The 26,341-nt window shown below is 36.7% G+C and overlaps 1 pseudogene across 1 annotated transcript; it reads left to right on the plus strand.

Annotated features, from left to right (window-relative positions):
• Positions 1-4,236: 4,236 nt before the first annotated feature.
• Positions 4,237-14,548, plus strand: LOC143567663 (peptidyl-prolyl cis-trans isomerase CYP65-like; annotated as a pseudogene). Its single transcript, XR_013141450.1, has 10 exons — positions 4,237-4,252; positions 5,254-5,349; positions 9,769-9,860; positions 9,949-10,038; positions 10,114-10,189; positions 10,789-11,159; positions 11,539-11,795; positions 12,984-13,276; positions 13,953-14,060; positions 14,132-14,548. The product of XR_013141450.1 is annotated as a peptidyl-prolyl cis-trans isomerase CYP65-like (transcript).
• The last annotated feature ends 11,793 nt before the right edge of the window (positions 14,549-26,341 follow it).

The raw sequence follows: 26,341 nt of genomic DNA on the forward strand, positions 1-26,341 counted from the left end.
AGTCATGAATTTGGGAAGACGACCCGTATTTTGTAAGGTAAACATCATACATGTTTGACAAGGTGGTGTTGAAAGCATTCTTTAAAGTTTGGCTATAATAGGGGTTTTGATCGTCGTTTAACTCTAGCTCATCACAAATTTTTTCTATTAAAGCTTCAACACCACCAACATTGATGCAAGGGTTTAACGCAGCAGCACATGTCAAAACAGCGGGTAGTTCTTGAAAATATTTTCTAAATTTTTCTTTCATTTTTACACCCATATCAAAATAAGGTGCACCCCTACAATGAAGTTCACTCAACTTTGTGCACATGACAACAATTTTTGGTAAAGCAATGGGGCTTGTTGGATAGTAAACCCCGGATAAACTAGTTGTGCAAGATTTAAAAATTTGAAGGACCTCCGTAACGATCTCAATCAATAACCAGTTTCTAGGATCGTACGGTGCACATTTACCCCTACTTGACAAAATTTGATGAAACGCAATTAATGATTCTTTTTGTTGGATGGCTTTCTCAAACATATCACAAGTCGAGTTCCATCTTGTTGGACAATCCCAATTTGGCCCCAACCATTGACAATTAGCTTCTACACAAAATTTTTTGTATCTTGAAAATGTTTTATTGTTGCTAAAAACATCTCGTAACATTCTTTTAAAATTGTTTCTTTGCGTTTCGATCACGTTTAACCCATCTTGCACGGCCAAGTTGATAATATGTGCAATGCATCGGCTATGAAAAAACACTCCATCACAAATAGGTTTATACTTTAATTTTAAATGGCCAACCGCGGCCGTATTGTTGGACGCGTTATCAAACGAAATTGAAAAGATTTTATGTTCAATCTTGTATTGTCGAATGACTTTATTCAAGAGTTTAAAAATATTTCTACCCGTGTGCGGGTAATCAAACAATTGAAACGCAACTGTTCGTTTCATCATTTGCCACGACTCGGGGTCAACCCAATGAGCCGTCACACAAATGTATGAGTCGGGCGAACCATGAGGTACCGACCACACATCCGTTGTTAAGTTTACACCAGTTTGTAAGTTTGAAAAGTATGAAATTAGTTCGGATTTAGCCCATGCTTTAAGACAATCTCTTCTAAGGGTCGAACGACTTACGTGTTGGTAGCGTGGTTGAACATACTTTTGCATCATCTCCGTGAATTGAGGGTTGTCGAAGTGGTTGAAAGGAAGTGTTTGTTGAATCACAAAGTTTGAAAACTTTTGACGTACCGCTTCAAGGTCGTACGTAAACACCGCTCCTTGATTCGTCATCTCCGGCTGCGAACTACTTCCCGATTCGTCCTTCAAGGACTTGCAAAAGGGCCTTTGTACATGCGTTTTTAAAGTGGAGTTTGCATCTTTGCCATAAAACTTCAAACAATGTTTTCATCGAGCTTTTTGGCTACCGTTAGACATTTCGCATAGGTCGAAATGTTGCCAAACATCTTGGTTTCGTTTCGTGGGGAAGACCCGAACGACCGTTTCTCCCGTGTTCGAGGCACCCATGTTGACGGATGAAGCAGTACTTTGGGAGGCCATGATAATCGACTACGAAATAAGAGCGTATGGAGTGGTAATGTGGTATAATTGAGCGTGAGATAACAAAATAATCGCGTATGAAATAAACGTTTAGAGCGTTTGGAGTTGTATAATCGAGTGTGATCTAACCAATACCCAACGTAAACTATATATAGATGTTTGTGGGGGTAAAATGGTAAAAAAAAAAAAAAACTGTAAAAAAAAAAAACGGCCATATAGCCGTTATACAACGGTCAAAAACCGGTTTTTAACCGGTTAACCGGTTATGGAGAAACCGGTTAACCGGTTTTTCCATAACCGGTTATTAAAAAAAACCGGTTTTTTCATTAACCGGTTTGTTAACCGGTTTTGGCTCTAAAACTTGTAACCGAAATACGAACCGGCGGTTTGTAAACCGGTCAAACCGGTTTTTAAAAAACCGGTTTTCGTAAAAACCGGTTTCCGGTTTAAACCGGCAAACCGGTTCCCCAACCGGTTTTTTTGACCATCTCTATCCGGGGGCAGTGCCCCTGGCAGCGGGGTTCTAGGGGCGGCAGCCCCTAGCGGGGTCCAAGGGGCAGAGCCCCTGGCTGGGGTTAAGCTGTCTTACACATTTTCCATTAGCATTTTGAATCATTGAAAAATTTATTTTCATTAACTGTCTTATACATTTTCCATTAGCATTTTGAATCATTGAATAATATGCTACCTAAAATTTCAAGGGCTTATTTGTAATTAAATCATTCTTTTCTAAGTTCAGGGACCAATCTGTCATTCTGTTAAACTTCTAATTCGTTATTTATCCTTAACAAACTGACTTGCCATGACGAACTGGTTCTTGTAACGAACTGGAACCTTTAACGAACTGGTTACTTACACGAATTGGACTTTTATCGAACTGGACTCTTAACGAATCAGTCCATGTAGCGAACCAGTCCAAGTAGCGAATTGGACCTTCTAATTCGTTATCTCCTTTAACGAACTGGTCATAACGAATCAAGGGTAATTCGTTACCCTTTTCCCTTAACGAATTGGATACGAACTACAGCTAGTTCGTTAATCTTTCCTTAGCGAATCAGCTGGCGAATTACCTCTAATTCGCTAGTTATTCCTTAGCGAACTAGGGTTAGGTCAGATTTGTCAGAACATTCCCTAACAACTTCGTACACGTTTTTCCGGCGCCGCCTTTCCGGCGCCGCCATTGCCGGAAAACTCACCGGAAAAACGTATCTTCACCGTTTTACACCGTTTATCATCGTTTTTCATCCCGTTCGATCCAGATCTGAGCTAGGGTGACCCCTAAGCTCATATTAGGTTCGGTTTATACCCGATTCCACCCGGATCTCATGACTTAAATGGTTTAACGGTGTCGGCTCGTCGTTTCATGATTATATCTAACGGATTTAAGCTCAAACAATAAAATACTATTATTACCTCGGGTCGGTTCTCGGTTTCCTTCTTGATATCGGTTTAGAGAGAGAGAGAGAACTAGAGAGAGAATATTAAGTGTGTGTTTTGGATGGTGTAAGGGATATGTGTAAATGAATTAAATGGAGGATTAAGGGTATATATATTTTTGATCATGGGCTTAAGCCCATGGTCTTTCCTTCATTTCTCCATAACCCAAGTCCATAACCCATATCCATTTACCCAACACAAGTCCATCTCGTATTCTATTCAACTAAACCGATAACGACCCGCTATAAAATAAACGAACTTTATTTTATTAATATAACCGAAAGTAGGATGTTACAATCCTATCTTGGTTACCTAAGGATCCAGGATCCTACCTTTTGGTATCCACTTTTTGGGAAGATTAGTTCCACCCGGAATAGAATCTCGTCTTACGAAGAAAAATTGGTTTTTCCAGAGGGTACTATTAAGGGTGACTTTGAAAATGGGATTTTCTTGGTGAGGTTTCGATTTAAAGATAAAGCGTTTGGAACCGTGGGTAACAAGATTGTACAGATATGCTAATTCTGCTAAGCTGAACTCGACTTCCTCTTCTACGGTTATCCTTTCTATGGTATGAAGAACTCTCCACAACATTGGCGTGGCCTGGATATAAAAAACTCCCGCCAAATTGAGGAACCTTTGAGTAAAATTGGGCAAACCCAATTTTTTGAAATACTATCGCTACGAGCTGCGGAATCGAAGGGTCGGAAAACTGTATCGGCTGGAAAGTATGATCGGATTTCATCGATATCCGAATCTATGAATTTACAGGTTTCGGAAGAAGGCGATTGAAGGATATTTTGTGAATAAAGGTCATCATGATGGAAAAAAGAAGAAGAAGAAGAAGAAGAAGAAGAAGAAGATGTAGAAGCAATAGTCATATCGAAGGAAGATTAACAAAAAGAGAGAATGATACCTGAAAGACGCCTAGATTTGTGATTATAAGAATATTATGGTTATCACATATATAGGCGGCGTATAATTATGGTTTGTAGATATTAAACCGCCTGACACACGTCTAATCACCTTCTGTTTTGCAGGAATTTGAAATTCAAAATGACAGCTGTATTCCACTGTCACCCGCCATTTTGGGGGCAAATGTTAGGTCATGAATTTTATACGGAGGATCATTTATCCTTGACTGTCTTATGGATAGTTTATCCTTGAAATATGTGTCAGGATATAAAGGATTGATGATCCTCGGTATTACTTGTTCGCTAATGATTGCGTTTAGTATGGTGATATGTTAGACAGGTATGGCGACTTTAAGACGTACTTGTATCTATTATCTTCACAGAGCATTCTCTGGCTGGAGCATGGATTCAGGATCCTCGTTCAATGTAGCTGTTAATGGACGAACTTATGTGAAGATGAACGTGCAAATATCAACAACGGCTATGAGACTCATTCTTCCGTTTATCTCGCTACTGGATGGTTATTGGCACGTGGTCAAAGGTCGTGGAGTGGCTAGGTGGAAGACTTCCGGATAGATAGGAAATATAGTTAGTGACATTATCTTATTTAAACGAGCTATGATCGAGTAGAAAAACACATGTACTATCACACACACTAAGGGCAGAGACTAGCATTCTCTCTACACACTAGCATACTTTGTAATCTCGATCATTAGCTCCACTACATTTGTAACCACCTTTGAGTTATCAATATAACCGACGGTGATAGTTTTCACCGTCCGGGGGTTTTTTGTGCCGGAGATCACGATAATTATATACTTGTCGACCAAAGGTTACCTTGTTGATCATTGACTAAAGTAATCTGACCAAAGATTATCTTATTAATCCTTGACCGGAGTTATTTTACCAAAGATTACCTTGATAAGTTTTGACCAAAGTAAGACTATCTTGGTTAAGGGTTTTTTCCCTCGTGATCAAACCTTTGTGTTCATCAATATTACGCTTATACACTTATCATTATCGAGTTAGCACCTTACCTCACATAACAGATTTGGATATTTGATTCTTAGCAGATTTTTGTCCAAAACAGGTAGGACAAAGTGGTCAACTTAGGGACACGCAAAGTGGATAATACTATATAATGTTGATACAACTATATAATGTTAATAGGAGGGACAAATTGGTCAACTTAGGGACCAACAAAGACGTTATGTCATAAGACTTTGCCTTGCCAGCCATGTAGCTGGTCATATATAAAATCCTATAAACAATAGTAGTGCGTTTTTCTTATTTATAAGGTTCTGTCTTTTACCATTTATGATTTTGTTTCATTTGATTAATTTAATTTGTTTGTCATAGGTTCTGGATTTTTAAATGCTAAAATACATGGAATTCCTGTCCCGGAGGTTATTAGAGAGGGAAAATGGTTAGGAATTTACCAAAATGGTTCAAACGGTAAGATTCGTTCCACTACACTGTTTTGCCTTTTTTATAAAAAAAAACTTTTTAGTAGTAAATGCAGGTAAATGTTTTGTGGAGATGCGGGATATTAATTAAAGAGATGGTGAAGATCTTCGGCAGCATCAACTACAGTTTCCTTGGTGTCTCTTGTAACACCTACACTTGAGGGTGATTGGTTTTCAACTGGAGTAAGTTTCTTGTAAACAAACTAATGAAAAATTAAATTACTATTGTAATCATAATATACTTTTTATAATTATATTTAAGGTGTTTATTCTTTCTTGAAAAGCAATTAAAATAGCTGGACAAAAATACAGGTTTACACAAACAGAAAATCCTTATGGATAGCAGAGGGTATAGTTTACAGCATGCCTAAGATCTGAATCTCTGATCCAAGGTAAGTTACATATCACACTTTTTAAACTTTTCAGTTTCAACTCTTCGTCCAATTTGTACTTAGGGGGATGTGATTACGAGCTTGTCAAAGACATGATATTCGATAACTACTTACTCAAAAATTGTACTTTTAAAATATTTATATTATATTCTACAAAGTCAGCTGCTAGCGTCGGTTCCATTATTTTTTTTCAGTTTGACAATGAGCCGTTTGCCGAGAGGAAATACGTAGCACATCTAACTTTAGAGGTGAGTACCTGTAACGTGTTACATCTCAAATGTAGAACGAACTAGGTATATAAGATTAATTGATTAGAACTTTGTCAGGATTACATGGCCAATACTGAGATTTTTAGGAAACATAACTTGCATATCATGTTCTTCTATAGTTGGCAATAATGAGCATGCATATTCTCTTTTATGGATCAGATGATTAACATGCACAGTTTGACTTTTAAAAGTCAATTAATACACATTTTAGTTTTATGTTTTTCGCAACCTGAATGACAATTTTTCATTTGAAGTTAATAATATTTTGATAACAAGTATCACTTTGTAGTTATCTCTCATTAAAAGTTGTGAATTGATACATTACTTTATTAGTAATAGTAATTAGTAAATTACTTTAAAACCAAATACGCGTTTAAAATCTGAACCAAGTTTGAGACCATTTTTTGGTGTATCCAACGAATCCATATAACTCTAAATAATGGTAGATGCATTGTAGGTGTACAATATGTTATACCCATTTGCACAAAATGGTCACATAAACGAGCATGGCAATCATGAAATTACACTTTTAGAAAGTATGAGGACGAAAATGAGTACAAGTAAGTTTATTTTAGAAAAATGAGCAAACGAAACGATTGGTTAATTTGACATGTAAAAAATGGAATGCTTGGCGTGAGAAAATGTAAACACAAAAATAAAAAAGATTGGGCGGAATTTGAAAAATCGCTAATAATGGGATGGCGAGATCTGTGACCCATTTTTCGAAATGGGTTGTCAGAAGAACTAAGACTAGTTCAGACTCTGTTCTAGAGTTGGTTGATGGGAAGAAAGGAAAGGAAAGGAAAGGAAAATGAAAGGAATTGAGGAGAAAGAGATGTTCTAGAGTTTTGTTATGAATGGAAAGGAATGAAAAGGAAAGGAAAAATAGAGAAAATTGATGGTATTTGGTTTCTTTCCAAATTATCTAATATAAGTAAAACAGACAGTCTGTGACACAAGAAGAAATTTAAGATTTTTTATTGTTTTTTTTTATTTTTTGCAATTTGACCTTTTTATTGTTATTTTTCCTTTCTGTATATATAATAAATGAGACCCGCTTTAACGTTGGCCCGAAAATGCTCGGGTTACACCAACACCCTTTTTGTGTTTTTATTCTGGCACTGAAACTGTCGTGTAGCCTAACCGCTTCAACGTCCGAGGCCGATAATGCTCGGGTTTTACCAACACCCGAGTTTCATTGACTGATGTCTCCTCATTGGGCCACCTCAATTTTTTTTGTTTTTTTTTATGTTATAGTTCTAAATCGTAACAAACATGATCGAAATCGACCGATTTCACACAATGTTGGTGCCGCAAGCCCGTGATTGGGCAAACTGACGGTACCACATTAGTCTATTAATTTTTGTTTATTTTTTTGTTTTTAGTTTTAATACCATAAGAAACGTAGTGGTAATCGACCGAACACCAAAAAAATATTTACTTCCGGTAGCGTAAGTAACGTATATGAAGCAGACCGAAACTTTAACGAACATGATGGAAATGCCCGGGTTTTACCAACACCCGAGTTTTATCGGCCAAGGTCACCCTAGTGGTCCACCTCAATCTTTATACTTCTTTTTTTGTTTTTGTTTTATTTCCGATAACGCAACGAGCGTAATCGAGACAGACCGAATTAACGCCGAATTACCGCCTCGACGCTCGGCCGCAAGCCCGTGATTGGGCTAAGTGGCAGGCCTGCAATTAAATTTGTTATTTTTAATTTTGAAGCCGTAAGAAACGTAACGGTAACCGACTAAACACCAGTTATTATTTTTTAGTTTCGGTACCATAACTAACGTAACTTAAACTGACAAAAACTGTAACGAACATGATGGAAACACCCGGGTTTTACCAACACACGAGTTTTATCGACCGATGGCACCCCTATTTGGTCCACTCAATTTTTTTACTTTATTTTTGTTTTTGATTTAATTCCGATATCGTAAAGAGCGTAAATGAAACCGAGCGAATTAACGCAAAATTACCACCTCGACGCTCGGGAACAACGCTTTGGTTTTACCACCGCCCAGTAACCGACCGAATAAATGTCGTTTTAAATATTTAATTTTATATATGTTAATTTGATGAATTTAGTTGGGTTTCAACGCTTGGGGTTTACCAACATTGTCTATACTGTAACGAACGTAACCAATAACGACTGAATTCATGTTGATTCACCGTTGTAACGCTCGGGTTTTACCAATGCCAGGGAACTAACGGCCCGCTTTATTGACCGAATAAATATGCTAATTTTTTGTATGATAGGATTTTGTGGCATAATACATATTTTGATGTTGATTTTGTAATTAAATTTATGGTGGATTTGACTCTTATTTTCATGAATCTCTACTGGTTCATGTTTGGAATTGCTACTTTCTGTTTGGGGGTTTTCTTTTAGAACCTCCCTATTTAGCAAATTCATATATTCATAAACAAGAGCTCATCTGTTTGATCAATATTTCGAGTTTGATTCGTTAATTTTATGGTTTAGAGAACGAGTATGGACACTCGGAATTAACCTGGGGATATAATGGTAAAATTGTGAGTTTCTTTTCTTTTCCTTTCCTTCTAGCTAGGAAACACATGTAAAGTTTGTTGCTAGGAACACAAAATAAATCACATATTTTTTAATTCCTTTCTCTCCTATTTTCCTTTGCTATCTTTCTTTAAATGAATCTCAGGTGGAAAGGAATAGGATATATCATATCAGGTCAAGAAAGATCTAGGGCATGGGGAAGAAGCAACACAGCAAAGATCGGATGTTCATAACGAAGACGGAGTGGGCTACCTACGGACACCTCCCTCTTTCTATTGCTTGCTTTCAGTGTTTGAATTCTCCTTTTGCAGCCTCACTTTTACTCCACCGATGATGGCACTGTTTTTGATATCATGTCAGTCTCCTCCTTCTTTCTTTTTTTATTTCTATCTTTCTAACACTCAGGCACATAATTCCCTACATAAGCAAGTACGGAAAACATCCTGTTACTGGAAATCCTCTCAAACAACACGACGTCGTTCCACTAACCTTTCACAAGGTATAACAATTTCCTCAATTATACAAAACAATTGAATATGTATCACGCCGTGTTAGAGTACCGCATATATATAAAACCAAATTAGACGCCATAATACAAAGTTGCTAGTGTGGTAGAGTTTAACATTTAACAAAGTTAATCAAAACAACACTAAAAGTTTAATGTAGCGTGTTTTATTTACTAATTGGCATCATGCAACATGTTTTTAAACTTTAATATAATTCAGATTGTTATAAATTATCATTACTTTTGATGGAAACTGCTCAGATCATTCGTTTTTGAATAAACTGTCTGCTTTGATGATATATGTTGGTTATTTTGGGAATTTAGATGATTTTGGTAGTTTATAGGAGTATTATGGCTTGAAATATATTGGAATTTGGAAAAAGTGGTATTTTCCATTACAAAATTTGTTTGGAATTTTTTTATTTAACTGCGCCTTTTCTTTTGAGTCCCACGCTTTTTTGCGCCTTTAGTGCGCCTAACGCATTTGATAACTATGGCAAACCGACCGAAACCGAAAATTGGTTTTCCAAAAAAACAAAAATTAAACCGTCATGTGTCGGTTCGTTTTTTTTCGGTTAATTCGGTTTTTTACTTACCCCTACTTTTAATCTTCATTTTATGATATGCTACACTTATGGAGAATTCATTGAATGCCAAATCTTCTATAATTTTATAAATTTTTAAGAAATCAACTTCTATTTTGTAGGAGAGAATCATTGTCCCGTGTTAAACAAAGTGTTTACAGAGTTTACACATATTGTTGCCATAAAGACTACCGGAAACGTCTTCTCTTATGAGGTTTATTTCTGTTTAATAATTAATAATATATGTTTTATAAACAATTCTTATCTCAAATCAATTGCATCTATCTTTATCTTCTGGACAGGCAATTAAAGAACTGAACCTTAAAACAAAGAACTGGAAGGAGCTTCTAACTGATGAACCTTTTAAAAGAGAAGACATCATTACTATTCAGGTAATGCATTTCATATACATAAATATGTGGTTTTGACTTTTGAGGTTTTTCTGATATGTATATACGCGTTTGCAGAATCCAAACACGATTGATAACAAAACTCTGGTGGATTTTGATCATGTTAAAAAGAACTTGAAAGTTGATGATGAAGGTAATTTTCATGATGATTAGGGTTGTAAATGAAATGAACTAACACGTACATGGCTTGATCATGTTTGTTCGTTTAACAAACGAACGAACACAAACACGGGAACTTAAACAAGCAGATTATCTTGTTCATGTTTGGCCATGAAGAAAATGAGCCTGTTCGTGTTTGTAAACGTTTGTTCGTTAGCAATATAAATGAATGGTTCATGGACGTAAACCAACAAGCATAAGATAGCTGAAATTAGTCAAGTGTAATCTGAAAAACAATGTATCGGGTCTAAAAACTTGTTAAGACTATTAACGAAACAAACTTAAACAAGCATAAGCTAGCGAACCTATCAATCATTTATACCCAGTAAAATCCCACTCATAAAACAAATTTAAATGAACGAATGTAAACACATGTTCACGAACATAAATGAACGAACGAAACATGTGTTCATGTTTGTTCGTTTAATTACATGAACCAAACTTCTTGTTCATGTTTGTGTGTTTATTAATAAACGAACTTCTGCTGAAAGATTAATGAGTGGCTCACTGAACTGACGATTCGTTTACAGGCCTAACGACGATAATACTAATGGGAATTTGAATTTTTTTCAGAACATACGAAAATGGAGTCGGATCCAACGTGCAACATAAACGTGAAAGGCGACATAAAGCAAATGTTAAAGGAGCTAAAAACTGAGAAGGGGCGTGAACTCGCATTACATGGTGGCGGTGGAAACAAGGCTCAGAGTGAACGAGCCGCTGCACTAGCTGCCATTTTAGCCGCTAGAGAACGCATTAAAGATAACCCAAAGTCCAACGGTGAAGTCAAAAGTCAACAACCGTCTTTCAGTATTGTTGATGCTGCATCTGCGTCTGTTCATGGAAGAAGTGCTGCAGCTGCAAAAGCAGCTTCAAGTGATAAAACTGCTGCCCGAATTGCTATGCATATGTCGGGTGATCGGACACCTGTCAAAGCTAAAATGGTCGGTTTTCTTTTTAACTTTATAGATAACATAAGGCGACACGTAAAAACATGTTTTGGGTTGGATCAACATGACTTGTTTTAGTAAACAGGTCAACCCGAACACGGCCCATCCAAAAATACAGGTCCACCAGAATACGAGCCGTTTAATAAGTGGATTGTCCTGTTAACCTGTTTAAAGGGTTTTTGAGAACTTAGTATTTTTAAACATGATAAGTGTTAAAATTTGAAGTTAGTTATTTAATTTGTTTGTCCTATAAACTTTTGAAAGTACCTATTGACCTATTTTGACTTGTTGACTTGTGAGATTAATTCTAACCACCAACCCAGCCTGATTTACCTATGTTGACTTGATGAGAAATTGAGAATTTGTTCTATAGGTGAAGAGCCAGTACACAAGTGGGGCAATATCTAGATCTTTTACGTCTACATCATACGATCCCGTCACAAAGAACGAGTTTGAATATGTGAAAGTTGAGAAAAACCCCAAGAAAAAAGGTTATGTTCAGTTGCATACTACACATGGTGATTTAAACATAGAACTACATTGTGATATAACTCCAAGAGCATGTGAGAACTTTATCACTTAATGTGAACGAGAATATTACAATGGGGTAGTTTTTCACAGAAATATAAGGTATTTTTTTCTTATATTGTTTTCTTTTGAGTTTCAATTTAAATTCTTTTACATTATTATTAGGGCTGTAAACAAGCCAAGCTGGTGATAAGCTACTTGAGATCGGGTCACTAAATACTCAAATCGAGCCTAGCTTTAACGAGTCCGAGCTCGAGTTTCTATTGGCGTGTTATTAATAATTTGGGCTCGAGGCTGAGTTTCATGTATCTAGCTCGAACCAAGCTGCTGATCTTAAACTATTTCTTTTATTAATATATTAATTATATATTTATACAATGATTAATATTCTATATAAAAGTATGATAAAACTTACTTAATAATGTATATAACTAAATTATAAATACATATAATTTGAATAACTAATAGACAATAAATGAGCCGGGCTCAAGCTTGAAAAGCTACTCATGACTGGGGTGTAAATGAGCCGGACTGCTCGGCTCATTTTTGACTTACAAGAGCTCGAGCTTTAGTTCATGAGTCTTTTTTTCAAGCTTGAGCTCGGTTGGTTTATTTTTTATTAAATAGTTTAGAGAGAACTTCAGTTTTGGTCCTTGTGGTTTCTTAAGATTATCAATTCTGGTCCAATAGTCTATTTTAGGCTTTTATGGTGCAATACTTTCATTTGACTATCAATTTTAGTCCACCCCTTAACGCCATCCCCTCACAGTTAGTCAATATAACTTTGAGGGGCTTTTGTGTATTTTTCACATACCTTGGACAACCGGACATAAACGACCCTAGTGGGCCATCGCTGGAAACGAACAAAAAAGACACTAACGACCATAAACAATTGCATATTAATTCAAAAATTAAGTTCACATAAAAATATTTATAGTTACAGTACATGATTACATATTAATTCGAAAATATATGAGGGTAGCAAAACAAATAAATAAGAATATTGATAGTAAAATATTAATACATGAACCTAACGGGACAGACACAAATAAACTACGAACCTAACCGGATGCAAATAAACACATTACCAAACGGTTCACGGACATTATTGAACGAACGCGACTCTTGTTGTGTTTGTTCGTTAAGCTTACCAAAAGAAAATATTTTGTTCGTGTTCGTTCATTTATTAAGCAGATTAACATATTAGAACTTATCTAACAAATTAACATAAAAGAACTTCCCGCCGAATGGTTCTCTGGACGTCCAACTCCTAATTCACCATATTTTCAGGAACTTTATGATACAAGGTGGTGATCCAACTGGGACTGGTAAAGGAGGTGAATCTATATGGGGAAAGCCCTTTAAAGATGAAGTAAACTCAAAACTGCTTCATTCTGGTAGAGGTGTTGTTAGCATGGCGAACAGTGGGCCCCACGCTAACGGCTCACAGTTTTTTATCTTGTATAAGTCAGCAAATCATCTAAATTTCAAGCATACGGTTTTCGGTGGAGTTGTAGGAGGTTTAACAACTTTGTCAGTTATGGAGAAGGTCGGTCCCTGTTGATAATGATGATCGACCACTGGTTAGTATTATTAATTTAAATATTTCATCTTATCGCTTGTTTTATGATTCGACAGTTGGTTATCTTTTTGCTCTTTATTTATAAAAATGAAGAGTTTTAAATTTTCTAGTTTTCAGTTTTTGGTTTTACCATATGGGCTTGAAGTTTATGGGGGAATAAGAAATATTGGCCCATGATAATGAATTTGGTTCTAAATCTTTTGTTAATTAATTGATTATTCTTCATCTGAGCTTTAATTATTTTGAGTAAATTACCCTTTTTGTTCTTAGGTTTATACCATTTTTCAGAAATTGTCCTAAGGAATTAACAAGAAATGCCCTTTATGTATTAAAAAGTTTGCACATTTCGTCATTTTTACTAACGGGTGTTAGTTTTTTCTGTTAACTCGAGTCGTGTGTCTTGAGAAGGGTATTTCAGTCATGTAAAAACATAAAGCAGACGAAAAGTGTAATTACACTATCCATTAATTCCTTATAATTATTGAAATTCATCATTTCGGTTCGTTTTTTTGGTTTTAACTTTTAATACATGCAAAACCGAATCTTAACCGAACATATTTTTTTTTTTCAAAAAAATAAAACCAAACCGTCGATTTTTGTTTGGGTTCTGTTATTTCTGTTAAATGGATCAGTTTTTCGGTATCATGCACACGCGTTCTAACATATTAATTGTGCAGGAAGAGATAAAGATAATTAGTGTATCGGTATTTGTGAATCCTTACTCGGAACCCGATGAAGAAGAGGAAGAAGAAAAGAAGAATGAGCCTGTGGTGGATGAAGAGAATGTTAGTTTGTTTATACCGTCTGTTTTTTTTTTCTTTTCATTTTTTCAATAAGTTTTCATGTTCATTTTCAGGAGAAGATAGGATCATGGTACAGTAATCCTGGGACCGGAGCCGAAGCTTCTGGTGGTGTTGGTGTTGGTAAATACTTGAAAGCGAGGACGGCTAAGGTTGATTCAACATCGCCACTGGATGGTAATAATGTTGTTGTAAAGAAAAGAAAAGTAGGTGCTGGAACACACGAACTCAAAGATTTTTCTGCTTGGTAAACATGTTTCATTTTCGGTTGGATTCATCTCTGACTACAGAATAGTTGTGTTACTCTAGTCCTATACCTGAATGTAAAACTGTGTAAGATGTCTAGTCCCTTACCTTGTGGAACCTATAACTTACCACCCATTGGGTTTCTCAGTCTGTCGGGTATCCCTCTGTATGATCTTATTTGATTAAAATTTACCGCTTGTGGCTTGACAAATTGGGTGGGTCGGGTCGGGTGTCAGAACAAGGCAGATTGTATAAAATGATTGTTCAGAGAATTGACATGTAAGTAGGAATGGTAAGCCAATAATTTGTTGCCTGTATTATGTGAGGGCCACAGTCCACAAAACCCAACTGGAGACAAAGACATGCTACTTTTTCTCTTTTGGTAGCTCATCTGCCAATTAGAGTGTTAAAATAATATTAGGATCACTCTATTTACACTCTTGAAAGTGTGATCTTTTTTATGACACTCTTGAAAGAGTGATACTTCCAGTGGAAATAAGAGTTTTTGAACTGATGCGTGGGACAGGGAAAAATGAAATTCTTTTGCCTGATATTAATTAATCAAGTGGAAAGGGAGTTGAAGTCAAACATGTATAGTTTTGTTGAGTCTCCTTCTTGGCCATCATGTTCAAGTTGGGTACCCACTATGTTGAAGTCTTGGGGTATCTCTGGTCTATTGAAAAACAAGAAACAAATAAAATGGAAAGATACCTGTTGGGTTGGTAATCTAGAATTGTAAAGGTATTATGATTATGGAGATTGTTGTACAACTAGTAGACGAAAACAAGGACTGGGAGGTTGGTTTAACTGCTATTGAACCGATTTCACATTCATTTCTCCAGGAAAATAATCAAGTTGGTTTCTACCAAAAGATGCTAGCAGTTGCATGGAAATGGCATGTACTAGGCTGCATACATTGAACTAATTTTAAGCCATCAACACATCATGAATTGGTTTGGATTTTTTTTTAGCAAACATCGACATCTTTGTCCAAGCGGAAACAAGTGGTATTAAAAAAATGAAAGAAATGACACATAAATGGAAACCTAAAATGTTATTTTTCATTTTGTTCATGGATGGTGGCTCGAAAAGAAAGAGGATACATATGGCACAAATGAAAAGCTAAATCAATGTTTTTCATAATGATAGTTAGGTAACATAATTTTGAACTCAAGTACAAAGAATGGAAAACAATCCGATGCCAAAATTTGCGCCCATTTTGATACTGTTGTTACAACGGATATAGCGACAAAGAGAATATGGTTGGTATGGACGCTTCCAGGGTGACCTTCCAACTTCCTGTTTGTACTTACAACACGAAAGAACTCATTAGAAAGGGACCAGAGGCCAAGGTCTCTGGACCACCCTCCGACGTTCAACATTAGTAATTTATCCCATGATGGTATATAAAAGTAAATATAGACATGTATACTAGAGATAGAGATTTGAGACCCGACGGTTAGAGAGCAGCTGAAGTGATCTCAGACTGCTTAACCGGTGATTGGTCATTGGGGGTTGGATTGAGCTGATGATGTTGTGCCTCAGCAGCTATTGTACTTAGCAACTCAGAGGCTAAACAACTCAGTGAATAATGATTACTCTTTGGAGAGGGAGATCTCCTAGTGAGTAGTATTTGGGAGAGTGTTATTCCGGTGAGAGTGTTATTTTGGTGAGAGAGTGGGAGAGTTGGAATGAAGAGAGAGTAGGGAGAAATGGGGTGAATGTGGAATGAATGAAACATTGCTGAAGTGTTCCTTTTATAGGCAGTTGGAAGCTTCCCGTGAGGAAGCTTAAGCTTCTTAAGGGGAAAGAGTTAGCTCTTCTTTCAGTTTATGCAGCCTACTACATGCCATTTCCATGCAACCCGTGTTCTGCCCATGTCATATCATCACTTTTGCTTTATGGCAGGTACCAAATTTATGTCATGCCAGTCAGGCCTTTTTCTACGTTTTACTGTAGCGAGAGCTCCCTGGCAAACTTAGGAATCTTACGGGAGAAGCTTCGAGCTTTCTTGCCTGGCAGCTTGTGCTAATTGCTTCTATGTTCCTAAGCTTCCTCAGTTTATGAGTGGGTAAGGGTAACCACGTCATCAGCCCCCCCTCCGCCCCCCAAGTCAGAAGATTCAGATTCCAATGATAAATGCTTGTGACTTAACTCTTTTTTTTTCATGATGTTCCCCCCTTGGGTGTTTAATGCTTATGGGCTCAGCGGCATGCCTCTTCATAGACCAATGCACATACCCATTTTGCTGTTTTAAGCCTTTTTATTGAACCCTACAAGCTGGAAAATGTTTCTAACACATGGCTTAAAAGCTGGGAGCTTGTGGCCCGAAGCTTTCGTGATTGAAACTTAGGTTTAGAAGTTGGGAGCTTCTAATATAGACCTATCGTGTATTATATTCATAATAATGGGGATTGGCGGTTTAATAACCATCGATGTAACTAAATTTTACAGTTACTACCAAGGGTTATGATAGACTTAGAGCCACAGCTGGCATCTAGCTTCTAATTTAACCCTTTGATACTTAAAAACCTCTTTTATATTTGAGAAAGCCGTAATACGTGGTTACAACCTCTCTTTTTTGCCGCCTTTTTGCTACAAAACCCATTAATTATTTGCTTGTTCTCCGGCGATATCTTCCTTTTTATTCGTTTATAAGGTAAGACATTCCCTTTTGTTTAGTTTGTTTTTCAAAAGGGGTTACAAAAGGTCACCTTATGCATTCGTTTCTTTTATCATCAAATCTTTGTAATCTATTTTGAAAATTCTTTATTGAATGTTCTCATGCATAATAGTGTTAGCCTAGGTCAATTGGTACCTTTTGGTGTCGCTAGGATTATGTATTTTGAAATCATATGTGATCACTTAGCTATGAACCTTCATCACGTAATGATGGTTTTTTCCATTAGCGGAACACCACGATTGATTCACTACTGCGAAAAATTGTTGAAAATGGTCTGACTTCTAGTATCATTAGTTTCACTTTTTACTTGGAAAACACTCGTTCTTTTTATATTATCGATTCATTCTTTCCTTTGCCCTTGTTTGCAGGAAGCATGAAACTGCATTCAACGTGGTATATCCTGACGCTGAGGAGGTTCATTTTGTTCTTCTTAAACGACTTCTTGAATTTTTCTCTCAACTTCGTACCTTAGTTGTTTTAGCCTTGTATTCAGTGATGAAGATGCTGCCCTTATGGTATCCATTATTGGTTTCACTTTTAATCTTGAAGAGAAACTTTCAAGGGGTGCATCTAGTTCGCCATAAAAGGTCATGCTTGGGGCTGAAAAAATTGTTGAGAAACCTGATGGTAAGGTGCATGTTCTTACTAAGGTTAACAGAGGTAATTCTGAGAAGGTTGAGAAGTCAAATATGTGAAGTTTGTTTCTTCTAAGAAACCAATTAACAAGGGAAAGTTGAAGGAAGTTATTAGTGAAAGTGACATTATTGGTGATACCTCAAGTGCAAGTAGTGTTACTTGTGTACCCAAGTAGAATATTCTAAATGATGACACATTCAAAAAAGCATCCATTTATCAGGATTTTCTATTGCATTGTATGCCTCCGACCGAGAAAATGGTTTGTGAAGATTTGAATGATAACGAAGTGATGAGGAAGATATTATTTAGTTTTGTCCGCCTTACTACTCTTGTTCATAGAGGGAACTTAAGGGCTTGCGGGCTGATAATGAGAAGCTTAAAGCTACTTTGGATGAAGCAGAGAAAAATAATGGTATTTTATCTGCTCATGTAAAGAGATTGACCCAATAGCTTGCCTTCGCACGTGTGACGATTGACGTTTAAAAGTATAAGTAGAAAGTTATTTCCAAGGATCTACATGAGTGGAGGTGTAAGGATAGTCAATATAGGGTGGTATTAGTTGAGAAGGAGAAGCCCGAGAAGGTGGCTTCTGAGGTTGATGTTTCCAATCCTCAGGAGCGTATTTATGAGCTTCTTGTTGATAGGTATTGGCTGTTAAGCATGGGTGTCCTCACGTTGTGACTTACCTCTTGCACAATAGTGAGTTTAATGATACCCTTGGTGATATTTATACCAAAGTTATTGCCTATGGCGATCACTTTGCTTTAGAGAAGTTGGCCAGACTCTACATAGGCTTCCTTCCTACAATCATAATGTTGTTGAAGACTTTTGTGAATGTTGTAAAGGAGATGAAGTTAATGTCATTCCTTTATATTTATGCTATCTCTTGATGTTATGATCTACCTTTGACTATTCTTTAGAGCATCGAGCTGGTGGATCTTCAAGAAAAAGATTTCACAACAAGGGTTAGCATATATTGTCAGCAACGAGTTTGGGGAAGTTATGTTTGATGGATCTCGTGGGAACGAAGAAAGTGGTTTGGAGGCTATTTCAAAATATCTGAAATTATTGGGGAGCCTTCTTGTGGTGCTCCGTTTATCCAACCTTCTAATGTTAGTGGTGTATAAGTCAGGGTTACCTCCTCACTTTCCAAGGAGGTTGGGGTTACTCCTTCCTTTTCAGGAGAAGTTGATGTTACTTCTCCTACAGGTGCAGAGTGTGCTCGTAGTTTGTTTAGTATTGTTTGTTGGCGTAAGCAATTTATGTATTGTTTAAATGGATTAGCATCCCTTAGGATACTTTCAATGCTTTATCAAGTTTGTAGTTTTATATATTTGTGCTTGTTTGTTATTTTGCAATGTCTTTGAAACTTTGCTAAGGAGTGGTGCTGTAGACACCCTTCCTTAGCTTAGTAACTAAGAACTGATGCAAGGAATACCCTATCCGCCGTCAGTCCAAAATATTTTCTTAACTTGTTTGTGGTATATTGTTACATAAGTCCTTAGCTTTATGTGTTTATTAATTTTGTAAGCTTCTAGCTTCTTGTACTTATAGAGAAAGTTAGTGAGAGATGCTCAATCTTGTTACATGGAGATAGTTTATTTCTATGTACTCCATGGAGTTGTATTGTTTTAGAGACTCACCATGTATATAGGAAGATATAGAGTCTTGTTACATGTTGAGAGATATGGCCTAGGAGCTCAACCCTATACATGAGTAGGTACTACGTGGGACCTCATGGAGCCTGGTTTTGAGGGCTCACCCTTAGTTAGGATTATAAACATTTTTATTACTCAAAATGAGATTTTCATTTATCAATTTGCTTATGAACAAAGATAACAAATACATTAATTGATTGTATAACGTGGATTTACTTATGTTGTGAGCTTTGTTTTATGAAGATCCTCATTTTCATGTTTGGCATGGACAAGATGAAACGGGAAAAGAGGAAGCTTACTTTATAACTAAGTAGATGTTTTCATATAAGAATGCCAACTTCTTATGTTAGAAGGTCAACTTCTTTAATAAAATGTAAACTTCTATATGTTAGAAGGTCATCTTCTTTGTTAAAAGGTGAACTTCTCATGTTAGAAGGTCAGCTTCTTCATTGGTAACAATGAGTTTCTACTATAGTTTCCTCATTGCAAGTAATTCTTAGCTTCTATATTTCTAGTAGAAGCTTCAACAGATTCAAATTTAGTAAGCTTGCTGAAGGAATGTGTTATCGTAACATTTCTAAACAATGTTAAGTGTGATAATTTGTTTATTGATGCTTGGTAATAAGCTATGACACTTATACGAGGTTGTCTTTGTACTCGTTTCATAATATAGTGTGTGGTAATCTTAAATCAATCATACTTAAGGGTTGATTTAGTAAAGAAAGTGATAGATAGAAGCTTTTTTAAGATCGATGAAGCTCTTGGTGTTCATTGTAAACTTGGTGGGCCAGTGGTACAACTTGTGCAATGCCATGGTTCATCAGCGTTAGATTTTATTTGAGGTTAGTCAATGAGTAAGAGTTCAAATGTTGACGCCACGTACCTCCGAGATGCTCGAGTTTTAGGACCTCTAACGTTGATGTTTGAAGACTCCTAAATCGTTCTTTAGTGGAGTGCATCGGTGTTGTGGAGAATCTCTTAATCCACGCATTTTGATGTTACGAGAAGCTATATTTTTATTCCTTCCATCTACTTCCAAGCTTCTTGTGGACTACTTCTATGTATCCACAAGCTGATTTTGCAGACTGTCCAAAGCTTCTGCCAACCTACTTTATCTGGGTGGCAGTTGTAGAGAAGATTTGAGCAAGAATCCTCCCAACTCTACTCTTTTTGTAGAGTTACAATATTGTGGTGGTTTGTAGTTTAATCGATTACCAGAAGTTATTTATTACGATCCTTGGTGTTCACATCAGTGCTTTAGGATTTTTCTTGTAGATGTGAGTAGGAACACTTTTTTAGTTAATATGTTTTTTTGCATTGCTCTAACATAGCTTAAAGCTTATTTGCTTATTCCAATCAACTATTTATTCTTGGAGCGTCTACGAGGTGCAATGATGTTTTAGCAAGTTTCTTTGATGATTGAGCAAGTTGCTTGTTAACCTTGACCTTGTAGGTTTTGCTTTATAGAAGATTATATGAAAGATATGCATTGTCATACGTTTGACACATACGTGATCATCTAAATGGGAGCTATTGAATGGACCTTCATTGGTTGTGAAGATGCATTATTTTTGGTAGTTTCTTCCCTCGTTTTTTGATTTAAAGAAACAATGTTTATATTAGAGAGAAGCATATGCTTTGTTCTGGTTACGATTTTATTCGATTCTTCTTTTCTTCCTATGATGATGTTGTATATGTAACAAGAGCTTGTAACCATTTTAGCATCCAAGCAGGAGTTTCGATATGTACAACTGCTCAGATTCTATGCTTCTTGGCTCCTTGACTTCTTTAAAAATGCAAAGTGTGATCTTAGGTTTTCGTATCACCAGCCCCAAGGTATAAGTAGTTATGACATAGTTATGGGTACTTGTCACTTAGTACGTTTTTCTTCGCTTTTTGAAAATTCTGATATTTGAGTTTCTTCGTAAAATAGCCCATGCTGAACCTTCTATACAAGAGCATGAAGCTAGCAAGCTTTGCATATACGAATCTCTTTGGAGGCATCCTTATGCGTGGTTGGCCAGTACTGAGCTCAATTAAAGCTTATAGTTGCATCCTATTTTGATGAAATGCTTGGTTGCTTTATTGTTTTAGTTGTTTGAGTATTTTAATGAGTTAAGGCTAAGGAGTTATCCGATTTTATAACTCGAGTGTTATACAACTTAACAAAACACCATAAGTTGGATATTATGATTCTTCAAGCTACATTGGTGTTCTGATAATTTGTTTATAAGCCTTGAAAGCTCTGAGCCTTAGAAAAATTATCAGAACTTTCAAGGCTTATAAGAAGATGATTTTCTACGAAGATGATTTCCTTATGAGCTTCAAGCTACATCGGTGTTATGATAATTTGTTATAAGCCTTTGAATTTATAAGCCTTGTGAGCTTCCAAGATCACCATGTGCGAGGACCTACGAAGATGATTTCCTTATAAGCTTCCCATGTTACATGTGAAGCTAATTTTCTTCTAAGCTTCTAAGGTTGCACGTGAAGCTGATTTTGTTTTGAGCTTCCAAGATTATATTTGAAGCTGGTTTTCTTCTAAGCTTCCAAGGTTGCATACGAAGCTGATTTTGTTTTTAAGCTTCCAAGGTTATATGCGAAGCTAATTTTCTTCCAAGGTTACATGCGAAGCTGATTTTGTTTTAAGCTTCCAAGGTTATCTGCAAAGCTAATTTTCTTCTAAGCTTCCAAGGTTACATGCGAAGCTGATTTTGCTTTAATCTTCCATGGTTATCTGCGATACTTATTTTATTCTAAGCTTCCAAGGTTACATACGAAGCTGATTTCCCTCCTAATGATCTATTTTCCTTATCAAGCAAAAATGTGGCTTGTCTTGGTAACACCTTGAGGCTGAGGGAGTGGTTGCTTTATACTTTTTCTAACAGGCGAGCATGGCTTTCATTCCTTTAAAGCATATTATTTAGCAACTTTTTTAGCTTGAGAAGGTTTGTTCTCCTTTTTCGAAAATGTGTGTATTCTAAGGGAGATCATGACATTTTCCCTAGGTGACACACTTTTTCCTTTAAAGGATTATGGTGTGTGTAAAGAGTTTAGTCTTGTAAGGATGATTCGAAACAGGATCTTTCAATCCTTAGAAAATGCTAATTTAGTCCATATAGTAACGTATGAATGAGCTATCAAGCTCCTAGTGTATGTTCCTTCCATGGTTTAGCAGGAAGCTTCGTAGCTTCTAACATCGTATGAAGCTTCTGACCTGAGCTTGCTTGATGTAAGCTACTTTTATAGATTCTAGCCTAAGCTGTTATTGTAGCTTCTAGCTTATTTTTTTTTATTTTTATTATTGCCATGAGTTTTTTGTCTAGCTTCTTTCATGTCACATGCTTAGCATTTCTTTTGACCTTTAAATGTTTGAAGATAAGTGTAGCTTAGCTTGCATGACGCAAATGTTTCTGAGGGGTCTGATGCATCTTCTTGGTCTCATGCTTCATGTCTATTTTGAGCAACCTTCTTGTCTGCTTTTAGCTAGTGCAGGTCTAACATTTACCTTTATTGTGTAAGGGCTAGAGTATACTATTAGAACAAAGCTCTCTTCCCCAAAGTAATTTTTTCTAGGATTAAGTGTTTTGTCAACATATGTTGACTTTTCTGACCGTTATACTCTTTGGTTATTGAATCAGAATGTTGATGAGCTAGAAGCTGGGAAGTTGGTGAGCGTGGTTTCTGAGCTTCTTTTCTTCTCTTGTGAAGGTGTTTTTTCAAATCGATTACCAAGACTTTTTGTACATCATTTCGATGTCATTATCAAGACATATTTCTTAGTTTCTTAGCTTGAGTATTCGATTATGCAAGAAGCTGGTGTGTTTCATGTGTCACACCCTGGACGAAGGCGGAAACACCAGGGCGTGCGTAGATTGAAATCATGCACATGGTATTAAATGTAAAAACTTTTAATAAAATAAATCAACACATTGTTCAAACCAAACATAATCCAAAATAGAAAACATGACATAGAAATTTATTCATTAAACTTCTAAGTATGAATCATCCCCTATATTAAACTTTAAGAAACTTCCTTAATTTCCATTACCTGAAAAACATGCGAGAGTGTCAACTAAAAATAGTTGCTTAAACACCAAGACCAAGCAATATTCAAGTTTTGGAAAATCTTGTCGGAGGTTGCTTGGTTGATTTCGGGACCAATAACTTGTGAGTCACCAATCTCGGTCCAACACACGGGTGTTCGAGATTTCCTACCATACAAAATCTCAAAAGGAGCGCATTTGATGCTAGTATGGTAGTTGTTATTATAGAAAAATTCATTGAGAGGTAGATGATCATCCCAATTTCTTGCAAACTCGATTATGCAAGAACAAATCATTCTTCCGAGGTTTGAATGGTTATCTCGGTTTGACAATCTATTTGGGGATGATAGGTTGTACTAAGATCCACACGAGTCTCCAAAGCTTTTTGAAGGGATTGCTAAAAATTGGAGGTAAAGCGGTTGTCACGGTCAGAGACTATGGATAAGGGAACACCATGACGTGTCACGATTTTGTTGATGTAAATTTGAGACACCCTCTTCATCTTGTAGGCTTCACTAACAGGGATGAAATGAACATATTTAGAGAGACGATCGATTATAACCCAAATAGAATCATGCTTACGAGTGGTTTTTGCTAGTTTATTGATGAAATCATAGAAATTTGATCCCACTTCCATAGACGAATCTCGGGTTGATGAAGCAAAACCGAGGGCTTCCAATGTTCAGCTTTGACTTTTGAACAAGTGAGACACTTCCCTACATACAAGGCTATATCATTCTTCATACCGTACCGCTAATAGAATTCCCTAAGATCGTGGTACATTTTATCGGCTCTTGGATGGATCGAGTGTCGATTTTTTTACGCTTCATCAAGGATAAGATTTCGAAGGTCTTCGGATTTGGAATCCATATGCGTCCCATGTAGTAAAGAACTCCATCGAACTTAGTTTAAAATTGTTTTTCGGCTGCACAATCAAATTTGGCCTTGAGATTGTTTTGGGGAATTCGGGCTTCAAGGCTAGTGTTTATAACCATTTTTGTGGCTCGAATATGAGAGGGTTTAACTCTATCATTTTTGGCATAAGGTGTCGGGCACGACATTCGTTTTCCCGGGGTGGTAGCGAATTTCGCAATCGTAATCATTGAGTAACTCTACCCAACGCCGCTGCCTCATGTTGAGTTCTTTTTTGTTTGATGATTTGTTGCAAGATTTTATGATCAATATAGATGACACATTTAGTTCCATAAAGGTAGTGTATCCAAATTTTTAGAGCTAAAATCACTGCACCTAACTCAAGATCGTGAGTGGTGTAGTTCTTTTCGTGGATCTTGAGTTGACGAGAGACATAGGCTATGAGTACACAACCGAGATCTTAATTTGAAGCATCAAAATAGATAAAGGAAATCATCGTTTCCATCGGGGAAGGGTTAAGATGGGTGTGTTACAAAGTTTTTGTTTCAAGGTTTGGAATGTGTCTTCTTTCTTTTGTTACCAAATAAACAGCTTGCCTTTTTGAGTTAAGGTGGCGAGATGTAAGGCTATTTTTGAGAAAATCGAAATAAAACGATGATAATACACGGTTAGACCAAGGAAGGAACGGATTTATGATGGGGTTTTCAGAGCTTCCCAATTCTTGATAGCTTTGATTTTGGCATGGTCCACGTGTATACCTTCGTTGTTGATAACAAGACCCAAGATTTGAACTTCGCGAAACCAGAATTCACATTTTGAAAATTTAGCATGAAGTTGTTCTTTCTTCAATAGTTCGAAGGTGAGATGAAGGTGTTGCTCATGATCAATCTTGGTTCTTGAATATATCAAAATGTCATCAATAAAAATGATGATGAATTCGTTGAGATACGGTTTGCAACAGCGGTTCATGAGGTCCATGAATACTGCAGGTGCATTAGTCAAGGAAAACAGCATAACCATGAAGTCGTAGTGTTCGTAGTGGGTACGGAAAGCGGTTTTCGATATGTCTTCATCGAGAATTCCCAGTTGGTGATAATCAGAGCGGAGATCAATTTTTGAAAAACAAGTGGCTCCTTGAAGCTGATCAAGAGATCATCAATCCTCGGTAGTGGGTACCGATTCTTGATGGTGTGTTTATTTAATTCTCGGTAGTCGATGCACATTCAGAAAGATCCGTCCTTTTTGACGAAAAGGACAGGAGCTCCCCAAGGTGAGAAACTGGGTCGAATAAATCATTTGTCGAGAAATTCTTGATGTTGGATAGATAGTTCTTGCATTTCAGACGGGGCTAAGCGGGTAGGGATATTTGGTTACGGAAGTTGCACCAGGTATAAGGTTGATTCGGAACTCAAATGCCGAGATGAAGGAAGTCATGGAAAATCGTTGAGAAAAAACTTCGGGATAGTATTTGATAACGGGAATGTCTTGAATCTTTTTCCCTTTGGATTTCTTGTCAACTACAAGGGCTAAAAAGACATAGCATTGTTTCCTAAAAACTTTACGTGACTTCATACAAGAGATGATTTTTAGGTTACAATCGCGTTTTTCTCCTTGAATGATTAGCGTTTCACCAGACTGTAACGGGATACGAATGATCTTCTCGGAACAGGAAACTTCGGCTTGATTACGAGATAACCAATCCATTCCCCCAACTAGGTCAAAACTACCAAGCTTAAAGGGAATTAGATCGATATTAAGAGAATGATCATCAAAAGTCAAAGCGCAATCGCGTATAATGGTATTGGATTAACGGTTTTACCATTGGCTAGCTCAACGGTGCACGAGAACTCTAAATTAGCCGGTTTTCAAATTAACGAGGGATTCAAAATCAAAATATATAAAGGCGGATCAAGATTACCCATAGATAGATTAGGGAAATAAAAAGGCAGATCAATACTTCAAGTCCAATAAGTCCGCTAGTCTTCAAGATAGTTGTAATGGTGCGGCCCATTTGCTAGTGGCATCATCCTCGAGCTCATTGTCAAGAAGTTTATTACTTCCTACCGTGTTATTGACTAACGAGGTTAAGAATTCCCCAATTGGGCCTATTAGTTCTCCATGGGT

The sequence above is a fragment of the Bidens hawaiensis genome, unplaced genomic scaffold (genome assembly GCF_021521415.1).
Source record: "Bidens hawaiensis isolate Kalapana, Puna unplaced genomic scaffold, B.hawaiensis_p1.1 tig00023531_1, whole genome shotgun sequence".
Lineage (NCBI taxonomy): Eukaryota > Viridiplantae > Streptophyta > Magnoliopsida > Asterales > Asteraceae > Bidens > Bidens hawaiensis.